The following is an 8,293-nucleotide window of genomic DNA, read 5'->3' on the forward strand; positions in this document are numbered from 1 at the left end:
ACAAGACAACTATCTAGAGATAGAGTTATACTTTAACATGGACTCTATATCTAAGATTATCACTAGTAACTAATAATTATATCTAACTGATCTTATCTCGATCTTTAACAACTTCATCCAGTCATGTGTGTGTCTAAAGTTGTTAGTGGTTGATCTTGTTGAGCTAATACTGTTGTCTGCTTTCCCGGAGCTGGATGGAGTATTCAACATATTGCATCAAGAGAAGAAGAAGGTTGGAGAGTTCAAAATAGATTAGTGTAAGCGAATTTAGAGATAGTTAGTCCATCTTTTAGAGAAAATTATATATAAAAAAAATCAAAAAGTTTTTTCTTTCGCCGTGTCCCTCCTGGGAACTGATTTCTGCATACATTTTTCTTTCCCTTTGGCACTCCCCGGGAATTGTTTTTTCTCATACATGTCTTGTACGCTAGTTGTTAACTGGCGTGGAAAATTTTTTTGTGATTTTTTTTTCTTTAGAAACACAAACTGTTAAAGTTGAATTTTTTTTTGAGATTAAACCAAATTCAAATTATCTTGATCCCAAAACGTAAAATTATGGGCGAATTGAGTGGTTTGGGCTCATTTTAACACCCTTGGGTACGCATATACCCTTTGTTTTACTTTATACACGTATAGTACCATTGTCGTTAATTTTTTGGTTGTGTATACCATTTAGCCAAACAAAGAGACATGTGGCATCATCCTAGGCATTTATCCTATTTTAATTTATTTACTCGAAATTAAAATAATCCACCCAACTATCAATTTCTAAAATCCAACGAAGGGTATATGCATACTATATAGTATAACGAAGGGTATATGCATACTATTTAAGATAGATTAGGAATATATTAGGCATTTTCTGAATTTTAAATGACCCAAACTTTGATATATGTACTTTTAGATGAGTCAAGTTCAGATATAATCTTAAAATGGATTGTTTTTGTTATTTTGTTCCCGAAAACCGTAAGGAATTTAAACACTTTTTAAAACAAATTCATAATACTCATAAAATCTTTCAAATGTAACGAAGTAGAATTTCTAAGTCTCATGTACCATCTTAGACACGAATAGAACATCTTAGGGGCACGACCCTTTACAACAAAATATAAGTCTTATACAATGTCTAAGTGGAAATACTAGAAAGGTAACAACTATGTCCTTGAATATATGAAGACATACCAAGCTTCTTGAGAAGAGTCAATATCCCAAGCTTCCTCAAAAGATCTCTTCACTTTCCACCACCTACACTTGTAACAATAGAAAAATATGGAATTAGTACAATAAGTACTAAGTATGATGATCATGCAAGAAAACATTCACAACAGACATTTACAAGGAATGTATGCTTTTAAGACCTCCTTTAACAAACTTTTACAACCACAAGCATAAACCCACATTTCAAGTCACCATTCACAAATAAGACCATATTCACATCATTTACAACTCAATTAACACCACTGTACAATACTTAAACAAGATAGCAAAGTAAGTCCCTTATTACCATTTAAGCCTCTATCTCAAGTCACCCTAAGCCACACTTAAGTGAATAATGAAGTGACCGCCCATACAACCTCTTCATATACACTTAAGTGTTCCTAAGAGTTACCATAGACAAGGGTTTTATCATTACATTAAAACATACTAAGTCAACATTCTTTATAAAACCATTTAGGAGACACACAAGCATATAGGGGACAATCACATAATAGCCCTAAGGCATAGGGAACTCACTTTAGTATCTTCTAAGCCTACTCGTGTCGTGTGTAGATAGCATCTCATACTACTACCTACACATTGTAGAACCTATCCAATACTAGAGTGCACATCCCACATGATGGATATAGGCCTTAACCGACATAGACCACACTAGCAAGGTATGGAATCCAGAGTCTATCCTACTCCGTGGAGGTTGTTCTACTTGCCAAGGGTAGAACTAAAAGCAACCCATGTTGGCACATAGTTTAAGAGATGTCCAAGGATGTTCATTGTGCCTAATCTCATGCTCAACTAGGCCACCATCCTAACCACATCCACTCCGTGCTTAGCCTTGGTTTCCATAAAGTAATTTCATTCACATATGTGTACTAAAGAGGGTTCCTTTTCTAGTTCAACCAACTCATAGTACCTCTTCCCAAAAAAGGCCCCATTTTTTAGTCATAGCCAATCTAGGTTCATAAGGATAGCTCATTTGACTTTCTTAGATAAGGATTCTCATGCCATTCCGGCTCCATCCATCTCTAAGTCTATCATTTCACTCAAGAAGGGAGTATCACCCTAAGGCCTATCCTTCAAGGTTATACATTTACTTAGGAAAGCTAGTCTCATAAAAAGGCACTATGCTAAGTCTACCAATTCAAGTCTTGGCCTAGAATTCCTCTTTTAGCATTTATAGGAAGAGCTCCATTACTAAGTCATAGCCCAACCAAACATTCATATATATAATCAAGCTTTCATGACACAAGACAAGATACTCAAGTCTAGCATATGAACTACAACTTCATCTTATAAAGACTTATTATAGTCCATCATCACCACATATCACCATTTCGAGAGAAACATGCTTTCACATTAGCATAATAACACTCTATACAATATCACATTAATACCATTAGAACATCTTCACATTATAGCTTCACACAAACTTTACATATAGCTTTATATAGGACTTTACATATAGCCTCATATATGTATAAAAATACAACAATACAATAACATTCATATAATGCCCTTCATGGCTTCAATTCACAATAATACCACACAAGAATAAGATATAACACTTCCACCAAAGGTGGATTCAACCTACCAACAACAATCAATTCAATAAAGAGAGTTCAAGCTTTCTTACCATAATCCAAAGCCATAGCCAAAATCACCAAAATCCAAGCAATCATCAATACTTCACCCATAAGGCTTACCACCCTTAATTCACCCATTATCAACAACTAATCATGAATAAAAATTAAACAACACAAGAGATATCAATATAATTCACTTTACACATATTTCCATCAACTTTGAATTTATAGAAATAGACCGACTTCATAGAAAATTTAGGGTTTTAGTGAAAACATGGATTCTTGAAGAAGGTTCATATAAAATCATCAATTATACTTTAATTCACCAATATAATTCTTTTGAAAACAATTTATCAATGAACCCATGCTTAGAATAGAAATTAGGCTTTTTGTTCTTTGAAGACATTTTTGAAACCCTTTTGAATGGACTCCTTGAAAGAAAGGATAATCAAGGATAAAGGGTCACTATACCTTAGACTTGATGAATCCCACGAAAATTTGATGAAGAAAGCTTGAAATCTTAAACCCTAGGTTCCACTTCTTCTTCTTCCTTGAGCTTGAGAGAAATATATAGAGAGCAAGACTTTGGGATTTTATTTGGGAAAAGAGAGTAAATGACTTTTTAAAAGAGTTAAAACCTTATATATTTATCATATAAACCATTTAAAATCAACCCCACATAATAAACAATTAAAACGAAATTACTTAAAAACCCCTCACTTGGGCAGCCCCGCTAGGGACCAGCCCACTTGGACGGGTCGTGAAGGGCACCACGGCTCGTGGTGGTGCCCATGGTCCCTTGACTAGTGGCCTCTCCACCATGTCAAGCCCTCAAGGGCCCAAGGAATCTTCATGAAGGCTCACATGATCCGTGGTGCACACCACGAGTCGTGGTGGAGTTCGTGCAGATGAGGCAGCACCTAGGCAAAGTTGCCTTGCCTTCCTTGAGACCAAGTGATCTTTACGCCCAAGAATATAGACCATCTAGGGCACCACTGGTCGTGGTGGTGCCCGTGGTCTTTGGGGCAGTGAGAAGCCAACTTGGGACAACCTTGGCTTTTTGGCTAAGGCTTGCCCCTTTTGGCTTGGCTCTTTGTCTAGCACCCTCAACCAACCTAGAGTAGGTCTTATAGCATAGAGTCTAACACGTGTCTTGATGTTGACTCCTTAATCCCCTTTTGACACAAGACTAGGGCAACATTACACCACTAAAACACATTAGCTCAAAAGACTAGTCTCCGAACGTCATGGTCGTCCCTTGACGTTTGACCTCAAACCTCTTCAAACTAAACCTTAAAAGCCAAAACTCTTCATTTTAACAAATTACCAACTTCGAAAACACATGCAAAGCTCTAGTTCATTCTATTTCATTTTGAGGGGTGTTACAGTCACAATCACGCATAGTTCACATATATCACATTCAAGGATCATAGACCATGTAAATTAACACATCTAACACTCATCATAATAGACATGTATACAATCATACTTCAAATAGTTCATTCATTGCATGTATAAGCTCATATACTCATATTGTAGGTCATGTGGGTAAAGTCATTCCACAATGGTACCTTATACAATTCAACATGCATGATATCTTCACTTTTAAAGCCTTTACATTCATAGTTCATTTATTTTAGCTTTTACTCTTAAAGGGCCTAGAAGCCATCTTCATACTTCAAGCATTACTCTCAAGCAATACCTCACATGGTCATCATGTAAACCTAACTCTCAATGTAAACTAACCACATGCTTCATTCTTGATCAATTATAGACATATAACATCAAGTAAACTAAAACTCAATACTACTTCAACCATGATTCATCATCTAAGACCTAATCAAGTTAGTTCATGTCTACAAGCTTTGATCATAAGTGATTTATGTCTTGATGAGCTAATCTTAGGCAATTCGTCAAGAAGTTCATCATTCTTAGAGGTTCACATCTAAACCCTCAATTTGCCTCTTTCATGACATAACCCTAGAATCTTAGGTTAATCAAAAATACATGTGGAATCATACTAACATTAAGTAACTACATCATAATTAAACACCTCCACCTTCAAGTGGATCAACAAGTTCATATACAATCTTCATCAACATATACAACCCTAGCAAATTGCCTTTCAAGTCTAAGAATCAAGATCAACCCTAACTTCTAGAATTACCATACTAGATAAAGAGATATTGATGTGAGGCCAAAATACATATTTTTAATCATTATTTGCCTCACATTTATTATTTATATTTGTTCTTTTTGAGAATGGATTTTATGAATTGTGCTAAATAGTATATTTTATTTGTAGGATTAAATTGATGGAAAGATGAAGAAGTTTGAAGCTAAAACTAATTAAATATGAAAGATTGAAGAAGAAAATCAAACGGACAACTTAATGGATTAACTTTAATATAATAATATATTTTATATATGGGCGAAGTGCTGCGGAATGCGAATTTTGAAGGAATTAAACATGTGCCACGTGGCAACTATCCAAGGCGAGACGATGAAGTGTTTGAGTTGTCTACTGTTCACGTGGAATTCAACTCCTTTTAGGTTTTAAGTTCCTAATTTGTTTTGGATTCAATTATTTATTCAGGGTTTTCTACATCTATAAATAGTCCATAAGAATAATTATTAAGGGGAGGATACAATGTGAAAATAACTTTTGATTTAGGATTTCTTCTTTTCTTCTCTTTTATTTTATTTTACATATTTTATTTGAATGATTCGTTGTAATTGCTCTATGGCTACGTAGAGTTAAACTTCTCGTTCTTGGATTATATTTACTTACAATATGATTGTTTAGTGATTTTGATTCGACATGATTTGTTTATCATATTAGTTGTTCTTATATTCTTGTGATTACTATTTTGATGCTTGATCACCATTGAAATAAACATATTGTCCGAATTGAACTCGGAAGAGGAATAAGAGGATTGGACATAGAATATAAGGAGCATGATTTTCTCTTAATAATTAGGGTTAATTTGTATCTATGATAGGGATATACCTAGAAACCATGCTTGGTCACTATACAGGAAGAAATCGTAATGCTCGGTACTTAATCCATCCTATCCCCGCTCAACAATGTAGTTAGAGTGTTATTTATCGTAGGCGATTAGAGGTCGGGAGACCATGATCATACATTTAACCTTGTGAATCAATAACTAGATAATCAAATAAGTTGATGAAATTGATGCTAAACATGATTGTTAGTTAAATTAATCCTAGATCGATTCATTCATTAATTGTGTAAACATCTATCTTTTCTTAGTTAATTGCTTTTTAGTTATTTTATCTTTATTTTTAGTTTAGTTAATATATTCATCTTTTGAAATCCTCCCCTTAAATAAATAATTAGAATTAATATAATTTAGTAGGAATAATTAATTGACAAGTCCTTTGGGTTCGATAATCCGGTTCTTTTAAGAACCACTATATTACTTGTGCGACCGCGTACACTTGCGTGTACAATTGGAAGCAACAAATATCATGATTCAACAACATAATAAACATAAACATAATCAATTGTTAAGCTTCCATGATCAATCGAGTCACACTTTAGTTCTTAATTTAGGAAGAAGGGGAGTCGTGGATCCAAGGGAGATTTTCATCAAAATCCATCAATACTCCATTAATCAAATCATAAATCATCATAACTAATCATAATAAACCTTAATTAAACAATTGAATTCGTTTTGGAAAGAGACCCGACTAGATTGGAAAAATCCTAGAATTTAGGGATTTGAAAACATGATTTGAATGGGATCCTTGGTGATAGCTAACCAAGAATAAAAAACATCCGTACCTTAGGTTGAAATCCACACGAAATTGGAGGAGAAAGGTTGGTTCTTGAACCCCTAGCTTGACCTTGACCTTGTTCTTCAATGGAGGTCTTCTTCTTAGAGAGATAAATATTTGAGAGGAGGGAAATTGAGATTTGATTTGGGTACTGGAAATAATGGAGTTAATGAGGTGTTTCAAGACTTAAAACTATATATATTTATGATATAAACCATTTAAAATCAACCCCACTTAATAATAACTTAAAACAAAATTACTTAAAACCCCTCATTTTGGGCAGCCCCGTCAGGGACCACGCCCAACTTGACGGGTCATGAAGGGGGACCACGTCCCGTGGTGGCGCCCGTGGTCCTCTAGGCAATGTCTCCCCAAACCTTGCCAAGCTTTCATGAGGCAAAGACATCTTCACGGCCACTTCTACGGGCCGTGGTCATGACCACAAGCCGTGAAGTGGTCCGTGGATTTGGGGCAGTAGCTTGGCCTCAAGGTCTTGCCTCTCATACCACCAAGTGATCTTCACGGCCACTCCTACGGACCGTGGTCAAGACCACTGGCCGTGAAGTGGCTCGTGGACTTGGGGCAGTGCTTAGCCAAGGTTGGGTAGCCTTGGCCTTTGGCTTAGGCCTTGCCCCCTTGGCTTGGCACTTGCCCTTGCAACCCTTAACCAAACTTTAAAAGGTCTTCTAAATGACGGAGTCTAGCACGCACCTTGACGTTTAACCACTAAGCCCCTCAACCAAAGCTCGGGACAACATTACACAACATGAAACCTCATTACAAACTCAACACGAAGTCGTTAGGCTCTAGTTTCACCTATTCATTTTATGGGTTGTCACATTCCCTTTCCTTGTAGTGGGAGTTATAGTGTTATTTCTTTAAAAAATTGTACTCTTAGAAGCTTTTATACATGTTTAGACTAGTTCTTTGGGGAGAAATATCAATGTACAATTTCACAAATTGTGAATATTTCAATATATAAATAGGGTGTTAGTTATACTTTGTTCATTTCCACATGTTATGATTGAATTTGGAGTTGAAGGCTTTTCCTATCTATGTGTTAGAGTAAGTACCTGCACGGTCCGATGGGTTGGATTGTGACAAGTTCAAGATCGACTTCTCACAAATCTATACATAATATATTCACGCTCTTCTTCTATGCAAAAGAAGAAGAAAAAGTTATCTATATACTGAAGTGCCACGGAAAAGAATGAAATAAACCTCAAAATTATTGAGAGGAAGTTGAATTGAAAGATGCTACACGACTTTTCCAATTCGAAATGCAAGACGTGTATTTAATGTAGGAGAATGTGAAGCAAAAATATCAGTTTTATGAGCCTAGATTGAATAATCTTAATTTTTTTTAAAAATTTAATTTACAATATAGACTTACTAAAAATTTCTTGTTCAATCCAAGTAATCTCAAAAAAGCATTTTTTTAATTTAATACAAAGTAGCAAGGGATTATTTGGTGAATAAATTAAAAATTGGGTATGAGATCAAATTTATATTATCTTATTTGATCTTAGATACAAATTTAATTCCAAATTTAATTCTGAATATTCATATCTGTATAGAGTAAAAATTTACAAGATGTGTGGTCATTAAATGATGACACGTGGAAGAAAAAAAGGACAATGCAAATATATCAAAATCAGATGATACAATTCACTTTGCACGAATATAATCGAAAA

The sequence above is a fragment of the Solanum verrucosum genome, unplaced genomic scaffold (genome assembly GCF_900185275.1).
Source record: "Solanum verrucosum unplaced genomic scaffold, falcon-dt-bn FXZP01000062.1, whole genome shotgun sequence".
Classification (NCBI taxonomy): domain Eukaryota; kingdom Viridiplantae; phylum Streptophyta; class Magnoliopsida; order Solanales; family Solanaceae; genus Solanum; species Solanum verrucosum.